This window comes from Anser anser, assembly GCF_964211835.1.
Source record: "Anser anser genome assembly, chromosome: 1".
NCBI lineage: Eukaryota > Metazoa > Chordata > Aves > Anseriformes > Anatidae > Anser > Anser anser.
In genome coordinates, this window is record NC_139720.1 from 133632304 (window position 1) to 133656760 (window position 24457).

Here is a 24457-nt window from a genome sequence, read left to right on the forward strand (position 1 = left end):
CTTTACTTCTAAGAGCAGCCAAAAACCAAATAGTGGCTTAAAACAAATAAATAAATAAAACAAGGAGGAAGAAATGAGGAGATGATGACCGTGATGGCACCCCAGCCGCGGCCTCCCCGCCTGCCCTGGCTCCGTGGGCGCAGGAGCACAGCGGCCGTGCCCAGGCTGGCTGCCTTCCAGCGGGCACGTCGAGCACAGCACGCCGCCGTGCCTCGCACCCACCTTCTCCGCAGGCCTGATGGCCAGCCTGGCCCCGTCCCGCACTCATTTCACTGCCTCCGCACCGCCCCAGGCGCTGCTGCTGGGCCTTGAGGCCAGAGCACACCCTGGTTAAGGGCCTGAGAGCACAACCATCGCACCACAGCACGCTTCTTCAGCCTCAGGACGGTTCCTTTTTTCTCTAAAGCTGGGGTTTTTTGACTACCTTAAGGCTGTGGGTATGTAAGCACGCACACGCAGAGAGGACAATTAGTTCAGTTCATGTTAAACAATTAGTATTTGTGAAACCGGTTAACAATCCCAGCTGAGACTGTGCGCTAACACAAGCCTGAACCCTAACGGGTCTCTGGACGCACTCGTGCCCTGCCAGCAGCGACTGGGCTGGAGACAACAAGCGACCTGTAGCTGCTGAACAACACCAAAACTATCAGATGGCCGTAGCAATTCCTAAGTGCAAGTTACCAACACGTACGGATTTGCAAAAGCTCCATTCTTTGACTTAACATCTGCCAACCACGCAGCGTGAAGGCCAGTTCTTTTGGAAGAACTTCTTCCCAGTGATTTTGCTGTTGACTACTGGACCATGGTCAAATCAGCAGAGGCTCGTCAGCGGACACTTTAAAGCATGAAACACACACTAGCAGCTGTATCCACGTAAATCATAACGCAACAGCATCCTTCCACTAGCGCTCCTATAGCACGTGGTTTTTCTGCTCAAAAATATCAGTCGTAAGTAGCTGGCTTCACTCTTGAACTGGGGAGCACACCCTGCAGCCTGTGCTCAGCGGTACAGGATTAATGAGGAGCCAACGGTGCTGCACAGCAAAGTGCCCCAGAAGCCAGAGTTGCATGCCCAGTGCAGTTTGCTGCCTTCAAAAAGAAGCACAACAAACGCATTATTCTGCAGAACGACAAAGGGAATCTATCCACCAGAAGAAAATCCTCTTTGTTTTCACAAAGACAATGTCAAAGGATATTTTCCAAGTATTTTAATGCCTAAGGGAAAAAAAGTTGCTTCTTTGCTGTATCAATAATTTATTGTAGGTATGGAAAAGTTGTGTTACAGTAGGAAAAAAAATAAAGTAAAATCGCATTTGATGTTACCACATCTTTCCACCTAAGAAAATTATGGTTTCATGTGATAAGACACATTCTGAACCCGGTACGTAACAGTAAGAAGTTTAATGGTAACCAAGAATTAGGGGATCAAATGAAATTTAGGTCAAGTAAATGCAGCCGTGTTTTGAATGGCAGCAGACTGACATACAGACTAACTGCTACTATCAGCAGAGAATATTGCTTTTTAAAAAGCCTCGTTTCACCCTCCAATGGCAGTCAATAAAACTCTGCACTTAATTAGACAAAGGTATTGTGATAAGCATACATACATAATTACTGTGCATTATTAGCGCTACCCGTTTGCTCAGAAGCAGCCACAAGTCTTACCGCCTCAGGATCAAGAGGCGCAGTTTTGTCCACGTACTCAGCGTGCTGAGTAACTTCTCGTAACAACTGACTAAGACTCAACACCCAAGCCGAAGTGTATCTATGCAATGCACTTAAGAATTGAAATAATTGCTTCTTCACACTACGGTACTACCGGCGTGATTTTACACTGCGCTGCTACCGTAGGGTTTGGGGCATAAAATTCTACACTAACTTTACACAAATTAATGAATCTCTGCACGCTCTCCAATTTAAATAGGACAAGCAGACACGTATTGATCACCTATACGGCAAACAGAGATAGTCAAGAAATGGGGTTAAACACTGTGATGCCCCTTTTACTGTATAAAGTCAACAAAATGATAAAAATGGAAGTCAAACCACCAGCTGTGCCTAAGCCCAAGCCTCTCTTCCTACCGCAGCCATAGCAGTAACCAAACATAAAAAAGGGTTTGGTGGCTGGGAGCTGGACAAGGCATTATCGAGGTCACACACGGGCTGCACACACAACCATATACTCTTTTCTCCTTAAGCAACAAGTGAAGAAATCCGTCACTTCCTGCTGGAGCACAATGCTTGAAGTCATCGATACCACTTCAACAAAACACAAACACGCACAAGAACAGCAGTGCAAAATGCCCGTGCCCCTTAACAGTCAAAAAGTCGTATAACCACAGTTCAACGTGCGTTCAGTCAAGCTTGCAGAATATATTTTACGTATTTCTATGTAATTAATAAATATTAGTAGCCATAATTTATTATTCTCTGTGTAGGATAAGATGCCTATACAAGAAGAAAACTGGTAAGAAAGGATGACCTTTCCTTACGAAATCAAACATCCTTCTCTGATTCCACCTAGCTTTTACCCAGTCCTAACTGGGGGAGGCTTCTTGTGTTGTTTTTCAAACAAAATACAATCAGTCATTCTTAAATGAAATTCCACAGTATTGATGGCCAGACTGCCACAAAAATAAACAAATAAATGAATAAAATATTCCCTGTCTAACAAAGAAAAGAAAAATAACCTAAAACCTGTTTCTCACCTTTGGACATTTGTTTCACTATTGTTAAAATGACAGGTTTCATGTTTAAGGAAGGCTGCTATTCCTATGTGGAGCTGCAGTTCCAATGTTTTTGTTTAATTTCTACCAACTTGTCCAAGTAGGCCATTTGGTAGAAACCTATAAATGGCACCCAGGGGGTCTGGGTTCTTGCTGTAAAGAGGTCAGCTATTTCCTCCTAACTAAAAATAGGCAAGAGGAGGGAGGGAAAGAGGGAATGGAGTTTAATTTAGCAGCTGAAAAGGAGTTTACAAAATTACTTCCATCTTGCCTCATAATGAAGATTATGAAAAAGAATCTGCCCTCAAGAGTTACAAAACCTTGCTGGTTTTACAGGCAGGCTGGTGCACATAACCTGAACTAATACTACGAACCCAAAGAGTAGCGGTGAAGGGACTGCAGGGTCAGGCCCGCGTGTTGCAAAGGTGAGAGGTGGCCGCAGCCCGGCTGCACGGAGCAGTCTGATTCTTCGCCTCCACGTGCAAACAACTCTCCTCTCTCCTTCCAGACGAGGTCCTAGGCTGTTGTCCAGCAGATACGGCACCACGATCAGCTGCTGTTCCCCTGAGCCAGTTTTTTCCACCATTTACCTTCCCGGTTTTCTGTCTCTCTCACTTACTCCAATTACAACCTTTCCAACATAACAACTGTCATCTAGGATATTCCCAGCACGGCCCTGACTTGAATGGGGGCCCCTTGGCACTACTAAAATATAAACAACATCAGTTCAGAACAAACTACAGCACAAATTCTAGCACTGAACTTTAAAAGCTGTCAACAGAAAACAGCAAGAAGACACCGAAGCACGCCAGCTATAGCCCTGGGACAGGTTTCCCAGCCTGATCTCCGAGACGAACCCAGCTCAGAATATCACCAAGTCCTGAGCGCATCTCACGACAGGCTTGTAGCACCTACCAACAAACGACAGCCCGTCCGCACTCGAGGATGTTCTCATCGATACCTTCCGTGCTCAAGGACGGAGGCCTTTCATAACTGCTGCTACTGGAGGGGTCTCACTCAGTTGGCGAGCTCTCCCGGGGGGCTGGCACATCACGTTTGCCAAGTGGCCAACAGGTCCACTTCCAGCCCTGCTGCCGTGGGAATGGGAAAGGCCTATCCGCAAGGAAACGCGAGGGCCCACACTGGGAAAACTGGCAGAGCAGAAGCCTTATGATTTTAAGTGCAGACACGATCCCATCTCTAGCAATAATTTAATTTACTTTTGCTCTTTGATACTCTTCCCGTTGAGCACGGAGGATACTCACCACCTGCTGAAAAGAACAAGGGGCGTAATTCACTGACCGTAACAGTGAGCAGTGCACGCAATTCACTGCCTGTGCTATGACAGGCATCGGACATCGAAGTTGTCTTACTTCATCAGGAGCGGGAGGGCAAAGGATGTATCCAGGTACAACTTATTTGCGGGGGGAAGGAGGGAGCATCCTATGAGACTTGGATAGTTGTGTAGTTGCCAGTGTTCACATGCACACAAAGTTCTTAACACCTTTCCCTTCCAAAACAGATGCTGACGGGTGAAAAACCAACCTTGGTTGTTCCCTAGGTCACTGAAGATGTTAAACAGGGACAATAACAGTAGTTCTGCTCAAATCCATACTGTTTTACTGTTGTTGCATGTAGCCCAAGAAAGGCTTAATGCACTTTTAAGGTGAGAGCATCCTCCTCCTCTAGTGCTCCTTTTTATCCTCCCACCCCCTCCCCAAACCTTCTGTGGGAAAGCTTCCCTCCTTTACTACTACTGTCGTTGAGGCGTTGCAATTATGGTCTGTAATTGTTAAAAACATAAACAAACACCGCCAAAGCACACCAAGACAACCCCACTCTGTTGCCAACCGTACCAGCTATGGCAGGAGGAACGCATTCACTCCAAACCCCGCCGGGTGCCTGCGTGTCGGACGGTACGCTAACCGCGGGACAGCGGGAGGCCCGAGCCCAGCACGTGCAGCCACACGGTGAGCAAGGTGTATTACGCTGAATCCTGTACTCGCCACACAGCCAAGCCCTGTTAGAGGACCGCTAAGGAAGAAACATGCGGCACATCAGTCACCAGCAAAGACCCTGTATTTGTTACCTACAGTCGGAGTCCCCTCCGGCACAATACATTTATTTCCATACCACCAGCCTACAACGTCAGACCCCAGATTTTAACCTGGCGCTCCCGTTTCACTTCACTTCTCCCTGGCGAGGTGCTCCTTCCACCAGAGCAGCCGGGCTCCCTGCACACCACCCGGGGACTCTCCCTTGCCGTGCCACACGCCCTGAGGCGCACCGGAGCGGCCGCTCGCCCCCAGCCTCGCACTCCCACAGCCCCGGGCCCTCGTGGCGCAGCGCGGGAGGCACGTTACGGCGAGGGCGCGAGGGCAGCCGGACGCCCGCCTCGAGAAATTCATAACCGAGCCTAACTTTTGGGGTGTGGCTTTGTCGTCGCTGTGTGTTTGGTGTCTCGTTGTGTGTGTTTCCCCCCCCCCCCCCCAGCGCCGGGCAGGCCGTCTATGCGGGAACGTGCGATTAAACGGGTCAGGGGTCACCGCCCCCGCGCAGCACCGAGGCAGCAGGCCGGCCGCGGGGCTACCCCGGCGGGGCAGGGCGGAGGGGGGCCCCCCCCCGGCTCCCCTCTCCCGGCCCCGAGCCCCCCTCTCCCCCTCGGCCGTGCACTTGGCGCGCCGCGCAACAGGTCCGGGTCCGCGCCCCCGCTCCGCCCAGCGCTGCCCCCCGGTCCCCCCGCAGCCCTCCCGGGGGGGGCCGTCGGCGGCAGGAGCCCCGGCCCGGGGGAGGGGGGGGGGTGCCGCTCGTTTACCTACTTGGAAGTAAACTTCGCGTCGCCGGAGCCGGGCTGCGCTGCCTGCCGCTGATCCGAGCCCTGGCGATGAATGGGCTCCCCTCCCCCACGCGGGCTCTGCTAACTCCACGCTCGGCGGCGAGCAGCCTCGCGTTTTTCCTCCCTTTCGGCGCTTCGCCTTTCTTCCCCCCGGCCGGGCCGGGCCGGGCCGTACCGGGGAGGGGTGGGCGAGGGGGTGAACGCACGGCCGGGGCCGGGGTCTGGGCGGCGGGGGGAGGGGGGGGGGGGTTGGGGGGGAGGGGGGCAGGCTGAGCCGCACCGCAGCCCCCGCCTGGCAGGAGGCACTCCCCACGCTCGCACGTTTTGCCGCAATAAAAATAAAGAAACGAAACGAATTAGGAGCGCGCCGCGCGGCCGGGTCCCCAAAGTTGGCTGGGGCTGCGGGGGGCGCGGAGCCGCCGCACGGCCGAGGGGCGCGGCGGGCCCCGGGGAGGAGAGGAGGAGGAGGAGGAGGAGGGCATTTGTCACCTCCTCGGCGTGCCAAAACGTGTATAAATAATAAAGGGAGGGGGTGGGGGCGCGGCGCGCGGGGCCCGACCCGCCTCGCGGACTCACCTGGCGCTGCGGGCAGGGCTGCCGGGGGCAGCGTGCCGGGGGCGGGCGGCGGCTGCCCTCACTTGCCGCGCATGGTGCAACTCCCGGGTCCCGGCCGGCCTGCCGGGAGGCTGCTGCCCCCCCTCCGCCGCCGCCGCCGCCTCCTCCTCCTCCTCCTCCTCCTCCTCCTCCTCCTCCCCCCCGCCCCGGCGCACACGGCCGGCACACGAGGAAGTCCCGGCGGGCGGGCAGGGGAGCGAGGAAAGTTTGGGGGCGGAACGGCGGCCGGCGGGGCGCGGGGCGGCGGCGGAGCCCGGCGGGGGCAGCGGGCAGCGGGCAGACCCCGCCGGCAGCAGCCGCCCCCCGCACACCGTGTCCGCGTGTCCCCGCCGGCAGGCAGCGGGGATACCCCGCCCGGCGGGGGGGGGGGGCGCTCAGGGGACCGCTGCCGCCCCCCGACCAGAAATAAATTAATTAATTACATTGAATTAATTAAATTAAATTAAGTTAAACGGGCTGCCCCCTCCCCCACCCGGCTCCCCTCCCCCCCTCACACACACACACACCGGCCGCCCGTTAACCGCCAACCGCCCGCCGGCGGCCGTTAGCGGCGGGGCCGGCCCGGCCTCCGCGTCCACACGTACGCACACACACGCACCTATATGTGTATGTGTACATAATGCGGATATTTATTTATGTATGTGTGTATGTATGTATGTACTGACGTGCACGCGGCCGGGCTCGGGCACGGCCCTGCCCGCTGCCCCCTCCCCCCCCTCCCCTCCCCCCCCCGCCCCGCCGGCTCCTTTCCGCCGGGCGGGTCACGTGGGCTCCCTTCGGCCTGCCCGGCCACCCCGCGCCGAGACCCAACAACACGCTGACGTCACCGCCGCGCCGCTACCGCCCGGCGCCGAGTAGCTGCGCACCCCCAACGGTCCCTGAGGGCCGCGGGGGTGCCCCTGGGCCCGGGCCGTGCTCGGGGCCCGCTGCCCCCGGGGTGTGCCCTGCTGCCAGCCGGTACGGCACGGCACGCCCAGCGGCCGTGAATGTGCCACCCCTGGGACACCCGGCGTCCCCGAAGGCAGCGGGGTGCGCGGAGCTGCGTGCCCCGGGCACGTACGGAAAGCCCTGAGGTGCCCGCGGAAGCCCCCCGGGTTTATATGGGTTTTGCCGCCCAGCGATGTAAACAAACAAAACGCAGCGCGCCCTGACCGAGCACTAGCAAAACGACAGGCTTTAATCTTCTGAAAGGCGAACTCTTTTCTCGCATGGCCCCGTTACCCCACAGAAGGACGTTGTCTCCACTCCAGCCCCCATGGGTGACACGAGAGCCCAACGTGCCGCCCAGTGCTCCCCAGCCAACACGCCGGCGGGCCCAGGCCTTGGTGGCCCAGCAGGGACACGGGTGTGCCCCCACTCCTACACTCAGTGTGTCCGTGGTAGCCCACGGTGAAACCCTCACGCGCCCCATTTCACCCTGTCCTTGCCACTTGGCCTCACCAGGCCGCCCGGGCACCGCAGCGATACCAGGCTGGTCTGAATTGCCTTTACATCGCTGTGCCCGAGCGAGAGCAGTGCCAGCAATGGTCGCAGCGGCCCTGGGAAGCCTGGCAGGTTACAGCTAGCCCCTAGTGAGAAGAGGTTAAACCCTGACATAAGGCTTGCCTAGAGCTTAAAATGGAGTCTGTGAAGGAACCCGTGTTTTTCAAGCTGTGCTTGGCAAAGAGGAGCAGCACAGAGCCGGTGAGAAGGACCTGCTCTTTGCTACTAAAATGAAAAAAAAAACAAAAACCAATAACAACAACAAAAAACAACACAACCCTGTAAAGGGACGGTATAGTAAAAGATAAAAGAGTGAATCACTGCCACAGCTGCTCCGATCACTTTGGCTGTTGTGCGAGGGAAGATCCCGAAACGGCCAGCTGTAAAAGAAGTCCCCAGGTTTTTCAGAGTCTTGTTTTTTTTCTGTTTCATAACTTGTGACACAGGCACGGTGACGGGCAGCAGTGCTGCGCTCCCGCAACCCAGAGTGAAGGAAGCCAGAGCTGTGGTTTCTTACCCTCGTTAAAATGGAAACCTAAACCTGAAACAATCAAAGTCAAGGTCTAGCCGTGCTGGCCTACTGTGGAGATAATGGGATCATACGACAAAATATTTTGCGTTTTAAAAGATTAAAGTCTTTGTTGTTTTTCTAGTGCTTCGTCAGGACGTACTGTGTTTTTAACTGTTTCTGTGTTTCTCCCCACACCATGGTTTTCCGTTCTCTGACTATACAAATGAAAGTAAGTTCTCTTGAATGAACAAACCATTTAACAATAAATGAGTGGTTCTACTTTTATGTAGGCATTGGTAAAAAATTCTGCTCACAAAAATGCCAGAAATACAGATTAATTATTTGCTTCTGTTATGAACTGTAAAAAAAATGTGAACTCGTGACGTTTTTAAGAGAATTGGTATAAAAACTGTTGATATGACAGTGAAAACTGAACTGGAGCTTTAACTTGAATAGATGCTTTTACTGTTTGGATACAGCTGCAATATGTAACTCTTATGTTGTAATATTCAGATATTCTGTAAACTGAAAGGTGGCACATCAGGCACTAGTCTTGTAACGCTTATGCTGACCTTTCTTGTTATGAGTTGTCCCGTCAGACAGCTTGTGTTGGGAAACCAAAGACTCTTAGCACATTATTATTATTATTATTATTATTATTATTATTAATAATAATAATAATAATATAATTTAGCACGTCAGCAGTGACAAGCTTTGATTCCTATTTTGTGAGCACCTTTGCAGTATTTGATATTTTTGATATTTTGATATTTTTCAGATAAACGCTCTCATAGAGTCAGTCACGTGAGCAACTGCGCCACAGCATCAAAGGGTTTCTCATTTAGCTGTTTGTTAACACCAAGAGTTTCAATTTTAAAAGGAAACTCTGATTGACTAAGATATTTTCAGGAATTGAGACCATCGTTGGTATTTTTTTCCTCACATATTACTTAATTGTTATCTTTGGACCAGACTGAAAGCTTTTGCTTAATTGACGAGCACTTACGCAAGCAGGCCTCTTGAGTAGAACAACATTATTTGTGAGACCAAATGCTCACGGACATGAGCAAAAGTGTTCTGTAATCCTTGCATTTCTCCAGTCCGAAGAGGAAAAGAAACCAAAAAGCAAAGTGGGAGACCTAGTCTGAAAGTTTTGGGAAGTCGAAAATGTCAAAACATTTTTTTGATTCAGCAGGGAAAGGATGGTCCCATCCTTTCTTCCTACCCTTTTTCTGTCCGTAGTTTGCTTCATGTGGCTTGTAACACCTGCACTTTCTTCTGATACTTTTTCATCCACCTTTCTGAGATGTGGAGATCTAAATTCTTTGGACAGGAATTAGATCTAACCTGATAGGAATCTAATCATTTCTGACAGCGATTCTGATGCTATTACTGTGCTGCAGAAGTCTCACACTGGGATGCACTATTCATAGTTCCTTGCCCGTGCCATTATATGATCAGCGCGCACCTTCCGCTGCTCAGGGGTGCTGCATGTTGTTTAAGTGCTAAGCCAAGTGTATTTTTGCTTCCATATAGAAGATGATAAGAACATATTCAATGACTCTTCCAAGGCACAATTGCTAAATAGGTTAGGGAAACGTTCTTCCTTACTGTATGGGGCATATCGTTTAGTATGTGGGACATGTATAATTGTTATTACTTAAGGAGAAATAAATCAGAAACTTTGATGCATGTACTCTGTGCTCCTCTGATCTATTTAGTGGGCTGACACGATGGGCTGAGCTAGCTATATGGGTCCCTTAGGATCCTCAGATGGAACAGATATTTTTTATGTTGCTCTAATTTACTCTCAGAGACATCTTGGCCTCCTGCCAGTCTGGGGCAGACAGAACAGAGAGGTGATCGTCTCTTCCCTTGCCCTCCCGCATCCATGCAGTGTTGCATGTCCCCAGCTGTGCTGAATTAATGTGTGGGAGGTGGGACAGCTTATGATTTCAAGCCTTTTTTCTTCCCATGAAAGGTTTCGAGAAGAGAAAGCAGTTCTAAGCAGGAGCTGGCTGCAGAGAGTGAAAAACTGCAAGAATTATCAGGATCAGGTCTCCCGCAGGGAAGCCAGCCTTACGCAGAGGTGGTGTTAGGGCTGTGAGAGATGCTAGCCACGCACCATCCCCCTGAGCTGCTCGGGTACTCTGCGGGCTTGTTCGTTCCTCCAGGTGCACCTCCCGGCCCCACAGACTGCCTGAGTGAGCATCGTCAGCCAGAGCACCTTGGACATGCTCCTGGGATGCGTCGGCTGGTCTCGTTTCACCCAGAGGAAAACAAGTTCTCCTGCTCAGAAACTGCTCTGCCGCGTGAGCCCAAGTAAAGCAAGCGGGGGGAGTCAGGAGATTCATCTCAAAAGTGCGCTCCTGAGTCAAACTAAAACTCTTGTAGATGAAGTCAGCGACAGTTCCCTGTTTCTGTTGACATTAGATGTTATAATATTTTACACTTGTAAAGGTTCCTCTTAATCCAGTGGGATTACTCAGGATATGAAGCATGACTCACTGTTGTGAAATGTAAGACGTATGGATTGCTTCCCTTGCCAAATGCAAAATTTGGGGTTCAAGAAGTCTAAAATTTTATTTTTATTTTTTTTCTATACAGTCTCTATAGCTACTTAAGCGCGCAAGGTGTGCTGCATCATTTCTGGATGCAAACTGCTGCTTTTAGGGACAACGAATAGAGAGGTGGAGGATTCTGAAGAAACCGATGTGAGTGATGCTCATGCTGACAGAAAACTAACCGAATGGGAGCGCCTCGTGTGGTGCCATGGCCAAAAGAGCTGCTGTGCTTGGTTATTGGGTACCCAATAACACGGGAAATGCAAGGAGGGAGAGCAGGGTTACGCTGTCTCTGGGTTTGGCACTGGTGTGACTGCTACTAAAGTCATCCCATTCAATTATCTGCACTTCAAGAAAGGTGATGATAATTGGAGAGACTACAGAGAAGAGCCCTGATAATGACTAAAGGACCGGAAAATATTTTACTTCTTAAAGATAGCAATCTGTTTAACTTATCGGTGAAGTAACTTTGCCATCTAGAAGAACCAGTGTGTGGAAAAATAGCTGAGAGGACTCTTCAGTCTATCCCACCGGTGTAGGGAGAATCCAGAGCTGGAAGTTAAAGACGAAGCAGCAAACAATGTTTTTGAAGGTAAAGTTAACCAATGAAACAACTGGCATAGATCCTCTTTGCTGGGCGTGGATCCTCTTTACTTTTTATCTTAACTCAAGCCCAGCTGCTGAGTTTCAAAAGGCACTGAGAAAACCTATGGCCCGTATTATGCTCAGAGTCAACTATGGCAATGGCATTTTCTACCCTTAAAATCTTCAAATACAGACTTCTGAGAAGTGGAATTTCTGGTTGGCTGACTCTTTAACCTTAAGTGTATTTAACACAAATTTCCATTAAAGCTCCATATCCGACAACAGAGAAAATTATTCTGCCTTCTGAATTTGCACACACAGTATTCCTACAGGTCCTTGAAAAGTGGCTGTCTTTATATTTTTAATACAAATAGCTTTGTATAAAGCAAATGTTTTTTTTTCCTGAAGCATTTTTTTCCCAAAAAAGTCTTCTCAAGGACTTTTGAACCAAGAAAGGACATCTAAAGAAAAATATATCAAAAACCTTCTCTCTAGCAGTGAACCACACTACATCGAGACTAATGAGTCAGACCTGCTTTTCAGTCTTAATTTTCATATGATTGTAGCTGACTTCATACAGTTACAGCCTCTGTTCACAGGGCCCAGCGCTCTATACGGACATGAATAAAAATGCGTGAGAGGGAGAAAGGAACTCAGTTCATTTTTATGATTAAGTTTAAAATACAGCCTAGTAAATGTTTTAAAGACAGCATTACTGTCTTTGAAATGCAGTATTAGTGACTATTTAAAAATTCAAAGCATGCTTCCTAATTCCACACTCTGTCCAGCTGTATTTAAAAACTGGGTATTTAAATGAAGATGTTCAGGTACCAAATCTATTTCTAGTCTCTGTTTGTCTCTGAGTTCCCCAGTGCTGACTTATTCTCACTGATTTCAGCATCTCTTTTAATGTTGGTGTTAGGAACAGCAGTTAGGAAAGACAGCAGAATGAGGTAGTTCCTGTATGCCCCTTAGACAACCTCCTTGAATATCTGCCTGATGTGGCTAAGTTTAACTACACATTTTGAGACTTCCAAAATCAGACGTGACAGCTTTGGCTTCGAACTGTAGCTTCCTCTGCATTATGTCATGCTAAATTTGTGACTGGCAATATTTTCACAAGCTGCAGTCGCTTATGATTCCTCTATTGGCTTGGGTAGGGTACTTTTTTTTTTTCTTTTCTTGATAAAGAGGGGAAATATTAAGAAGACAAAACAGACTACGTTGTTTTGTACCTTCTGTACCAAGTTCTCGTATTAGTTTATTTTCAAGACTTTGAACTTTTCGATTAAATCAAAATTTTGTAATGAAGAATACGTGAGTCCACTTGAAATATTTTGAACCATTTATATAGAATTCTTCTTTATAAAATGATTTCTATACTTACCCTTAGAATAGAACTAGCTCTTCAGCCCTATTTTTTTTTTTCTTTTAGAGCATGGTAACCATCTAATTCAAACTAATATAAATTATCTCTCTGACTCTGTCAGCCATGAAAGACTGAGGAAACATAACTGAGATATGCAAGGTAAGCCCAGAATTTTCATAAAAATACCAAAAGTGGAACTGAAAGTACACTTGGGTATATAGTGTTTAAACTTGCCTTTTTTTTTTTTTTAAGAAAAAGTTTGAATTGAAAAGAGCTATTGTATATATTATCAGAAATAAAACGCTTTTGAAAGAAAAGTTAGATGGAAAATCAAAATCTAATGAATATTTTTTCTCCTTGTTTTACTGTAACACTAATCGCAGTGTTTTTCATTCTTGCATGTTAACAAATTTAGGTTTAGAACTCCGTAATAAGAGTAGAGACAGTGTCTTTACATACTTACTGTGGTATATCTGTACGTTCAGTCACTTGTTTACCCGTTAGAACTTGAAGGGGCCAGGTGCTAAAGTCATGCTAGGTAAAAATACTTACAAAAATATTCAATACAAAGACTGTTTGTAACAAAGGGATACTATGAGGTTAAAAACACACCAAATAAAATGGCATCTAATTTCAGCACTAAGTGTTCACAGAATCAGCTTCAAGATGAAGATAGGAGTGTATTATCATTCAAGCTGATTGCTCTGTAACTCTCAAGACAGAGAAGAAATTGTGGGTTTTTTTTTTTAAGGTCTCAGTTCTGCAAGACTCAGTTTTACAAATCCCTGTCCCTCAAGTTGAACTTGGACTTAGCTGGGAGTAAGAGCAGCTGCAAGATTTTCAGATATCCTGCAATTTCAGTAACAGTCTACATTTGCACTCATCGATGTTTATATTTACTGTTGTATCAGTAATGAGAAGCCCAGCTAGAAAGATTTATCTGCAAGCTACAGCCTTGCAAACATGTGCAACTGGAGTGTGGTCACTAAACAGACTATAATTACTTTTTATTTCTTCCCTTTGCCCAGTGCCTCGAGAATCTAAACAGCTTGCCTTCCATAAGGATGAGCGGCAATGGAAGCTTCCTGATTGCTTGCAACCACACAGATTGTCTGAACCTTTCTGGTAGGGTGTATGCTAACTTTGCTTGCTATCTTATTTTACTAAGTCTAAAAATTGCTGTAAAACAGCAAAGTAATTATCAGATTTACCAACGAAAATAGAGCCATGAAATTACTTATTTTTTTCCATATTATTTGAGGGTTCACAACCAGAAATGAATATTTATGTGTATGTATTATCAACAAACGTAGTACGCATCCGGGCTTCATTTGAAAGCACACACCTTGGACCTAATGCATTAGCCTTTACCCTCACAAAGAGTACAGCTGAAATCAGAGGGACCGATGTGCCAACAGCCCTTTAATGCATCCTCATAGTTCAAAAAGAAAGGCTTTGCTGTTCCATTGCATTGCAAGATTCCTATTGTTCAGTTATATACTCAGGCCCTTATTTACATCCACCTGTTTACAGCCATGCACTCTTTACTTTTCAGTAGTAATCAAGGCTCAAAGCTTGGAATTAATCTGTGTTCAATCCCAGATCTACCTGTACCCAGGAACAGATGAACAAACATTTCTGGAAGCTTTTCTCTCATTTTGAAGGTAGCAAATAAATTTTATGCTATAGTCTTTCTTTTTCTTTCTTTCTTTCTTTCTTTCTTTCTTTCTTTCTTTCTTTCTTTCTTTCTTTCTTTCTTTCTTTCTTTCTTTCTTTCTTTCTTTCTTTCTTTCTTCTCAGAAGATGGTGTAGTGACAGAATTGCAGAAAAGCAATTTCCCCTTTTTATTTCTAAAACAAAGTTCACACTGTCATCAGCTGACTTTATTTAAAGGACCAAAAAAAAAAAAAAAAAGAGCTTGAAATATAGCTAGACACTCCAGCCTGTATTTTTGTAGAGCTGATCATACCATTTTTTTGCCAGACACAGAGAAGAGCAGGAGTGGAGGTGTGCGCATAAACATTTGCCTCGGAGAAAGAAGTGTTTCCACCAGGATGCTCTCAAGGAGGATTAAATAGTGGAATGAACCCTCCAGCTTGGTGGATGTGCTGGAGTGAATCAGAAAGGGCAAGTTTCCTGAAGGCCTGGGTCACCAGCGTGGAAAGCTGTGCCACTGCATGCATGCCCCTCTCTGTCGGTCGGCACGAGGTCCCTGCAGGTGCCTGCTCTCTGTGCACCTGGGAACAGCAACTGCAAACCCGAGTGGGTTCCTGCCATCACCCAACATCCCTCCCGTGTGAAGTAATGCCCTCCTCATCCCGCAAAGGTAAGCTGAGGGAAAGATGAACGACGGGCTTGCGTATATGAGAATGATTACAGATTTAGTTTCATTTTTAGATGGCATTTTATGTGAAACCTCCGCTGTGTAGAGGTAGTTGCAGCGGTATGCCTTCCCGTCAACGAGAGAGCAAAATAACCTGTGACTGGGTGAGGAACAAATATTATTATGTATATTAAAATTCACATTCCTAATGAATGTAATTAAACCAAAGTGTTTTGTTTTGTTTTGTTTTGTTTTCCTAACGTGTCTCAATCTGAAGTGACTGCTCAGAGGCAGCAAAGAGAAAAGATACCCAAATGACACTCCAGACCCTCTTCTCCAGCTACAGGAGTACACCCCCTCCATTTTCCTCTGCATCAGAAATGCCCCAAAATGAAGGGAGACGTCCAGACGTCACGCAGTAGAGCAGAGCTCCATTAAAGCCAATGCACTTCTTCCTATTTACAGTAGCCAAAGGGTTCATCCCTAATTTCTTTCTGCAAAAGAATGTGCAAAGCAGATTTCAGATGTTTATGACAAAGCCACGGGTAGGTTGCAGGTTAATGTACTGCCTAGAGATGCTCCCAAAGCGTGAAGGAATGACCAGGAGAGAAAAGGTCATCTCGCAGGTGTTGCCTAATTTGCTATTTCCTCTCTAAATTGACTTTTGCACTTTTTTTTTTTTTTTTTTCAGCGAACATAGGTACCTCATGGCACGATTGTATTATTCCTAAAATGGGTTGCTAATGCTTGAGAAATGCTGTTAACAAAAAGAGTAGTCAGGTAAAATGCTTGTAATTATCACTAAAATTAGTACCCTTTAAAGAGTGTGTTTACATGACCCATCAACAGATCGGTTAAGTACTTTCAGTACATTTTATTTGTATCTGGCAGAACAATTTCCTTGCTCAAGCACACCAATGAGTGGGAGAGACTACAGTTAACAAAGTAAATTAGAAAGAAAGTGTTTGGAGAGTTTGGATTTTTTTTCCCCCTGTACTTTGTGTAAGGTTTGAAAAGAAAAGCAAGTTTCAATCCCAAATTCCAAAAGGCCTCACTTGCTCTACACTAACTGCCCTTGTCTGCTAAACCACGAGCCTCTACAGGTCTGAAAGAGCGGGAGCTTAAACCAGAAAAGCAACATAAAGTCCAGTGGGTTCCACATTTTTCACTACAGACTTTCCTGCAGTTTCTGAAGGTTTCGGGGTGGAGTGCTGGCTTTATTACAATTCACAGTAAAATGACCATAGGCTTCGTAACAGCGCACATTTAATCTCAAAATTTATTTTTTAAAAAGAAAAAAATAGCACATAGGGAATATATGAGATTTAATTCTACCAAAAAAGAAATTAAATGAAGAAAATAGTTTAATAAATGAATTTACCAAAGTAAAACTAGACGTGCATGAGCGTACATGAAAAGAGTTTTTTTTTTTTTCTTTTGTTTTCCCTAAAATGTCTGCACACAAAGTTACCGTTAAAGTAAAACGTGACGTGGGCAAATCTTGTCAATGAGGTGTTTGAAAGTATTTCCATTTGTATTTACATTTTTGTTTACATTTACGATTTAGGGTTTAATTTTTTTTCCCGTCAGCTCAGTCAAGCCAAAAACTCTCCTTTCCTCTGTAAGAAGGACGTATAGTTGCTGATTAATTTATCCTGTAGTCATAAGATGATTCATTGGAGCTGGTGCTTCGCACCCCCCGAATCTGAATGCTTTCTGTATTAATAATGCATTCACCCTCCCCATCCCCAGCACAGGCCGGAGCAAGGCCCTGCCCCGGGGCCGGAGTGAGCCCCAGCAGCAGCAGCCAGAGGGGTACGAGGGTTTTGGGCAGGGGCTGGGCAGACGGCCCCCTGACCCCCTTTCATCCCAACTTTTGGGTGACCCTGTCGCCCTGCATTCACACGCCAGCTCTGCCGGAGCAAGGGAGGTGGGGCAAGAGCAGCGCCTCTGCCAAAACCAGGATATCCTCAGAGGCCTCATTTCTGAGATTCTTACGTGATGGCAAAGTATTTGTTTTACCTCGCCCTCAGAGTCTGCTAAAAGGCAAAACCGTCCTAGGGAAAGGCAGGAGTTCAATGCTTCCAACAACAATAAGAAAAGGAGAATGTTTGTTTAGAAATGTGAGCATGGTTTTAATGGCCTAGTATTAATCAGGCAGGTTTGAAAATGATGGTCGAATTATAAATAGAGCTGAGAAGCACCGCGTACAAAAATACAGTTGTATTTGTATTATAAATTTTATATAAATAGAAAAAAAAAAGAAAGACCCTGAAATGTTTCAGGCTTGAATTCCAGCCGCTCTGTTAACGTGAAGCCTGTTCTTTCGCCTGTTATTTTTCATTCCTGCGTCTGTGAAACTTGGGCTGGGAATGGCCACCTCCCTCACGCTGCTGACTCCTCGCTGCCCAGCCTTTGCCGGCCCGTAGCTGTTCGTGTGCTCTGTGCGAGAGAGATCGGGACCAGGCTCAGCAGTCCTAACTGCAGCCTGCCCCTTCCCATGCTAAAATCTAGCGCAGGGTCATGTACAGGTGGGTTCCTGCTGAGGTGTTTGGGTTTGGCACGGCTGCAGCTGCCTGTCCAAATATAGTGTCTGGTTAAACTTTCGAGGCGTCCCTTCCCAGCCTGTGCTTGCAGGTGTGCAGCTTGCCCGGCACGGTGCGAGCTCTGTTGTTTACTTGTCACTTCCTAGCCATCTTCCAGCTTGTCTTTTTACTCTTTCCCCCCCGGTTGCTGCTAATATTCTATTTTCTGCTCCTGTGTTCTTCCTACGGTGCCTTGACGTTTGCATACTTATTCCCTAAACAGCGTGTCCCCATTAGAAATAAAGGACCACATCGCATTGATCGTGATGCTGAAATCGCTTAGAGTTGGATTGTCCTGCAGCTGCTAGAGGCAGCAGCACTGCCACAGATGGGATGCCTGGTGCTGGGCTCTCAGGGACGTGGCTGGTGCTGGTCTTCTCCTCGCTTCTGGGTGAAGCGCCTGGCCACCAGCAGACATCGTAGCTCTGACTTTGATAAGGGCCCGTCTGGATCTGCATAAGCTTTGGCAAAAAAAAATGTAGTTCAGCTCACAGAAATTGTTTCTTACTTCTGGGAAGTTTCTTACTCCAACGGGTAGTGAAGCAAATATTGTCCTGGATTGGAAATTAAATTTTCAGCCTTCAGTAAGAATATTCCAACTGGCGTGTTCTGACTAGGGAAAGAGGAAAACCTTCTATACCGTGGGTCGTAACAACATACAGCATCTTTCCCCTGTGCTTTGCCTCCTTCCAGCCATTTCAAAGAACAAGGCTGTAGATTCAACCGCAATCGCTCCTTGCCCTCCCTATCACTATCCTAACCCTTTCCTGACTGACTTTTCTCACGGCGGGGGCATCAGCTCCAGCTTTCCTACACGCACAAACAGATGGATTCAAGATGTGGGCTGGCCTTGCAGAAGGAGATCTTGCATTTTTTACTTTCCCTGAACCTGAATAAGCAATTGTCACAATCCAAGCTATTGTGCTAAATTAAAAAAAAAAAAGAGGGTTATAAAATAGGAGAATGTGTACGGGTGGCAAAACTGGGCGCTATGTAAATGTTGTGCAGAGCAAGAGTACGCTTATTAAATAGGCAACAGAGAATTAGAGGAAACTATTTCAGTTTACATTCAAGTATATTACGGGACTGTTTATAGGGCCCAAAAGAACTTCCCAAGCATTAACACATGTAGCCTGAGAAGCAGAGGTGGTAGAATCTATATAAAGGTGAATAGACATGTAAAACCAGAATAACTTGTTAGCGTTTATGTTGCTGCTGCCTTGAGGCCATGGCAGCTATTTCACCCACCTTTCAGAAACTCATTCAGCATTTTTTTCTATGGGGAGGATTAAAAGACAGCATTTTTTTTAAGGTCAGGGAAAAATGTCACTGATAAATCAAGCTAATCTTATCCTATTCTTTCAGAATAATGAAGGACACATGTGAGAACCCTATAGAAAACGGTACTGTTACTAATAATGGATTATGAAAGAAGGAGGGGAAGGTTAAGTTTATGTTCTTTTGCCTTCTCTTTAATTATAAAGATCAGATGATGTATATATCTCTGAAAAGTAAGAGAAGGAAGTTTCCCATTTGTGTTGTGGTAGAAATTTATCTCATATCACCCTTTTCTGGGCAATTCCTCGCAGTCTCCAGGCTTCTAGACAAAGGAGATCAGGCGAGAATAATGACATCAGAAAAACCTATGCAAATAAATCCTGAGTAATGAGAGGAAGGTGAGTTTTATTCACACTGTTTGGTTTTGATTTTAGCTCAAGTATTGAAAAACACTCAGGAGAAAATTTCTCTCTCTCTCTTTCTTCAGGGCAGAAAAGTTCAAAGCGAGCATGTGTGGTCTCCAATGACTCCTCAAGCAAAGTTATGAGAGAATTAGCCTTCCTGGTAGCTTAAAGGTTAAAAAAACAAGAAGAAAATCCCTTCCTCTGACACATTTTATCATGCATTTAACCTTCTTTATAAATTACTGAGAAATGTGCCAATTAATAGTTTATCTTTTAAAACACTCTAATCTACATTTCTGAACAAATAGAGAAACGGATGGGCATTCATCCATCTTTTTATTGCTTTTTTCCCACATTAGGGAGTGATATACATTTCCATGAGCCATAACAAATGGTCCCATTTGCTATGGGATTTGCTCTCAGCTGGGACAGAGACTGGTGTTTCTTCACGACCAAAAAGATGTGTTTTTAAAGCAGGGGAGAAAATATGAATTACTATCCAGCTCTAAAGTCCCTGTAGTGTCAAATACAGTTTTTACTACACTGTACCTCAGTGAGGCCAGCAATGAACTTTACAATGAGGGGTAGCCTTGCTTAAGCACTTTAGGTAAAACCAAGAGAGATTTCTTTCCTGGAGGGTTTTAATGAAAGGAAAAAAACAAACAAACAAACAAACCGAACAAACAAAAAAACCCCTCCCCCACATATCTCTGTTGACTCATCCTGTACACTGCTGCATCTTGGCTCTCATGATGTCCCCATTGAATGAATTCTGTCATTTTAAAGTGAGGCCAGCTTTTCAACAAGTGTACATTGCTATGAATCCCCTGCAGTCCGTGGAGTTATGGCACTAAGAGTAGTTGAAACTTTGACCTTTTAAACTTTTGCTTTTTTTTTCTGTCTATATCATTGCTTTCCCCTTTTTAACTGTCTATGGAAACACAATAAAAATATTTTTATAGCATTTAATTAATGTTTAAAGTGACATTCCACCGAAAAAGCCTGCGCATTCAGGATTTATTCACCATTTAGGGTTTATTTTATCATTATGCCTTAATGGCTACTAGAACTTAGTCTATACCTTGAAAAGACACACGTATGAAATTAAAATGGCAAACCCTGTAGCTGGAGGTGTTCCTTGTGCCATAGAAAGGGTTCTGTTTTAATGCATTTAAATCAGCTCTCCAAGCCAAGATGTGTAGGTAAAGAGCATGCATTTTGCTAGAATGACTGCATCTGTATCTGAGTTTTGCTAGCTGTATCAGTTGAACGTAAACTAGCAAAATGTTTTAACGTAAATCAGCCTCTTGCTTCAATCTTAAAACAAAACCTCCATATGACTTTTAAACTTGAATAAAAAGGAAGAGGAAAAAAAAAAGAAAAAAAAAAGATAGCAGTGATATTTGAGTTTGGTTGTCCTCGTGTAAGCCAGGCAAAAGAAATTAAATCTACCGTGTGTGGAGCTGTGATTCAGATGGTTCGCCTTTAAGTTGAAGAGCCTCTAACAGGAAATTCTGTTCTCTTTTTAAGTGGATGTGGGTGGGAGAATGACATTAACACCTTGCACTGGAGAAACTATTCTCTCAGTCCCTTTTCACAGCTGACTAAACATAAACAGCACTGGTTTAACAAAGAGCCACAGATGGCAGAACTGATTATAGCCCGCACCAAATAAGGAGCTTGATTCAACAAGGTAAAGGAAGGTCAGATTAATCATGGATCACATTTCCCTTACCCACCAAATCCCTTGCATTATACATTTTATTGTATTGCATTTCTAGAATTTCATCCGAAGCCTGGATTCTCCACCAGCCTCATTAGCCCTTGGAGCAGATTCTACTGGCTTTGAGGTTTCTGCCAGTGCCACCTCTGCTGTGTGAGCGGTCAGTGTAAAAATACATTAAAGGAGCAAGAGAACAGCACAATTTTAAAGGTATCAGTATCTCTGTCTAGCTACATCGCAGAGCCATATTAGCCGCAGCATGAAAGGTTCCTGTATTTAACTGGACAGGTGTGTGCTTTAAAAGATCACTTAGCAGTTACCTTTGATAGATGTCCTAGTAGCTTAGGTCACCTAATTGGGGCGCCAAGTTGGAGGTAAAGGATAGCATAAATTTTCTGATTTCTCTGGCATTGCTGAAAGATACCCCTATTCGTTCCACTAAATTGTTTCCCAATTCATCTACAAAGTTTGACTGCATTTAATAAGACGTGGACCTCAGGAAAAGCTCTTGACATTCAAGACTTTAAGCCAAATATATTTTTTTTATTATTACGATTTGTCTCACACTGTGACTATTAGGCATTTTATAACCATTTACAACTTGGCCAAGAAGAAGACAGTGATCAGGTACTTCGGACGGGTTGTTTCTGTAAAGCTGACAGGCCTTCTGCCTTCTGAATATTTCAGTGACAGTATAACTCTGTTCACTTAATTTTTATATGAAAAAAAATATTATGACTGGCCACTTCAACTCTAGTTTGGGCCACTGTTTCCCAAATTTGCTTGAAAACTCTTCGAAATCACAGTAATAGACTTGAAAGCAGCTAAAGGGCATATGTGTGCGTGCTGCTGTGTGCAGTGCGCTGTGGAATCTCTCACAGGGCTAAACAGAGCAACTGCTTCACAGGCATTCCTTCGCTACTGCTGCCAGCAGCCAGACTAGACAGGCTTTGATAGCTTCGTATGACTCTGCGGTGCTTGGGGTAGATACATCTATAGGTTTTCTTGGCAGGCACTTGGTGTACATTGTCCATTTAAGTCAGAATGGAAATTTAACTTCAGGCTGACAAATGCAGGGAAAGTTTGAAGAAAAAATGTTAGAAGCCTCTAACACAACTGTTGGAAATGCTTTTAAAATATTTACTGAAGTTCCTTTGGTTTGGCCAGAAATCATCATAACTAAGTGTATAAAAACAATCCAAAACCAACCACAATAAAGACTTATTTTTTTATGAAAAGAAAATAAAGAAAAGAAAAACAAAGAAAAGATATAAAACTCAGGATTCCAGCATGCATTTTGGATCTGGCCTTTTGGACGTATTTGCCTAGGAATAGAGGAAGGGAAGAGAAAGAGACCAGAGAAAATGAAATGTAAGGAGAAGGTTAAACATGACTAGCTTGCAAATCAGGATGGTTTAAGGTGCATGAAGAAACAGGATTCAGGTTTTTAGCCAGGATATGAACGACTTAAAAAAAAAAAAAAAGCAAGACAAAGTGCAGAACATAATAGCTCTCCCCAAAAGTGAATAGCCAAAAATACAGGGAAGATAAGTGGGATGTGTCATAGGTAAAAAACAATAATTAAAAGAAGGCTGCAAGACTATTATTTGTCAGAATCTGTTTGGACAATGTTGATTTACACCCGTCCTCGCTGTGGATGTAGGCATTTCCTGCTTTGGCTGCAGTTTACTCAGACGTGTAATGGAAACAGGAAAAGATACTCTTATGAAGTTAAATAAAGTCTTTTGAAAAGTGTGAATATAAGTATGCCTAAGCCATGGGCCTCTTTTAAAGTCCAATGGAAAATGCATAAATTCAGGAAATAGTATAAATTGGCATAACTGTATATGACGGGAATATTGCCATTTACCTGAGGTGAGTATTTGGCTCTTTTTTGCTCATGCTGTGCCAAAACTTTCACACTGTCAGGGTGATTTTATTAATATACTGCTAGCTATTTATTGAAACCCACCTGGCAGGATTCAAACACTTCTTCAGAAATGCTGGAAGTCCCGAGTTGACACTGGAAATGATGTACCTCGAAGGCTTTCAGAACTGGCCAGAGCAGGTTTGGCACTGTGGAAGACCAGGCCCTTTGTGTTCACATTAAACAGAGCTGGTGTCTTGCGTTTTGTTTGATAGTTTCACGTGTAATGGCCTCGATGCATTAAAGTGCAAGGTTACTAATGGGAGATTTCACATATAGCTGACAGCACTCGAAAAGGATGGATACCTGGGCTCTAGGGCAATGGCAGTCCCTTTGGACAAGGACTACTCTGTCATTGCTGTTTGATTAACACACAGCACGTTTAGGCCTGGCTCTGTGGCCAGAGCATTTATCTGTTTTCACCATTTAGACAACAAAATGCAGTGCGTACACACATACAAAACTTCTAGCCACGTCTTAAACTGGTATCTATACAAAACTTCTAGCCACGTCTTAAACTGGTATCTATCTTAGAGCACAGAAGTAAATCCTAGTAAATTAATGGAAGAAGTTACTTGCTTTTGAATACTGCCGAAGCAGGCCCATTGAGGAACGAGGTATTGCGAGCCCTCTGAACGCGTTTTTTCTCAGATTGCTCCCTGCAGCCTGGGCAACGTTGTGACATGCAGGGACCAATGTGGGAAACTCCTGGTGTGTTTCTGAGCCTGGACAGTCCTCCTGGACTTCCCCAGCACTGAGTGAAGGAGGAAGATGCAGTAAGGCAGTATTTATCCCCATCAGTCCCCACCTACACAGCATTTATGGGAAAGCTTAGTTCCCAGAAGACAAGGTTTTATCTGAGCTTGCAATATCAGTTTAGAACTGCGGATGATTTAATTAAAAAGCATGCGTGACATGGAATTAATGCGGAAATAATTGAAACCTGGGTCACATATAGATCCAAAATGGAGTTATTATTAGGAATATATAAAAATATCTGCCCTTTTTGGTAGGTTTGCTAGAGAGTGGTTCCATCTGATGAGCAATCATTCTAGACACTGCTATAGCATCTGCGCTAATAATGTGTGCAGATGACAAAGGAATTGGCAGGGTAGTAAATAAGGAAGAAGGTTACCTGTGCTGTGCAAGCTGAATGGCTTAATTAGGTTGTCACAATGAACATGATGCATTTTAATAAAAGTAAATACAAAAAAATGCACACAGCAGAATTTCAGGTTATGGTTTGAGAACAGGAGACTGTCTTGGTAAGCAGTCACACGGGGAGTTATTTGGTAATTGCTTCTAAGTGACCACTCAGAGGAGCGCCATGGGCAAGAAAGAAATTGTCCAGGAGATATCTGTGATCTTGGAGGTACAAAATTGGGTACCAAGCCAAAAAGTGATTGTGCCCATACACATAACGCTGCATGTAGAATGCTATATTCAGAGAGGAGACTTGCATTTCAGGATGAAATCAGAAATATGAGAAAAAGATAAAAACACATAAAATGATGTAAAAACTGAGAGTC

The 24457-nt window shown here is 45.3% G+C and overlaps 1 protein-coding gene and 1 long non-coding RNA gene across 13 annotated transcripts in view; one reads left to right on the forward strand and one right to left on the reverse strand.

The window, feature by feature from the left end:
* The window catches only part of TBL1X (transducin beta like 1 X-linked), a 199560-nt gene extending 193068 nt beyond the window's left edge, over positions 1–6492 (reverse strand). For 2 of the 7 annotated variants that reach the window (XM_083825243.1, XM_083825245.1), the window contains exon 1: positions 5546–6044. The gene's annotated coding sequence lies outside the window, so the exon portion shown is untranslated. Of the gene's footprint in view, positions 1–5545 lie in introns of all 7 variants that reach the window. The other 5 variants (XM_083825239.1, XM_083825241.1, XM_083825244.1 and 2 more) reach the window with 5 other exon arrangements.
* A 2500-nt stretch (positions 6493–8992) lies between these two features.
* Positions 8993–23415, forward strand: LOC310894881. Of its 6 annotated transcripts, XR_014580257.1 has the most exons (5): positions 8993–11326; positions 12755–12847; positions 13717–13813; positions 14291–14352; positions 14672–23415. It is a non-coding gene; the product is annotated as an uncharacterized lncRNA (long non-coding RNA). The 6 variants fall into 6 exon arrangements; XR_014580254.1 differs by having other exon boundaries at positions 13717–15014; positions 15086–23415; XR_014580255.1 differs by having other exon boundaries at positions 13717–14352.
* The last annotated feature ends 1042 nt before the right edge of the window (positions 23416–24457 follow it).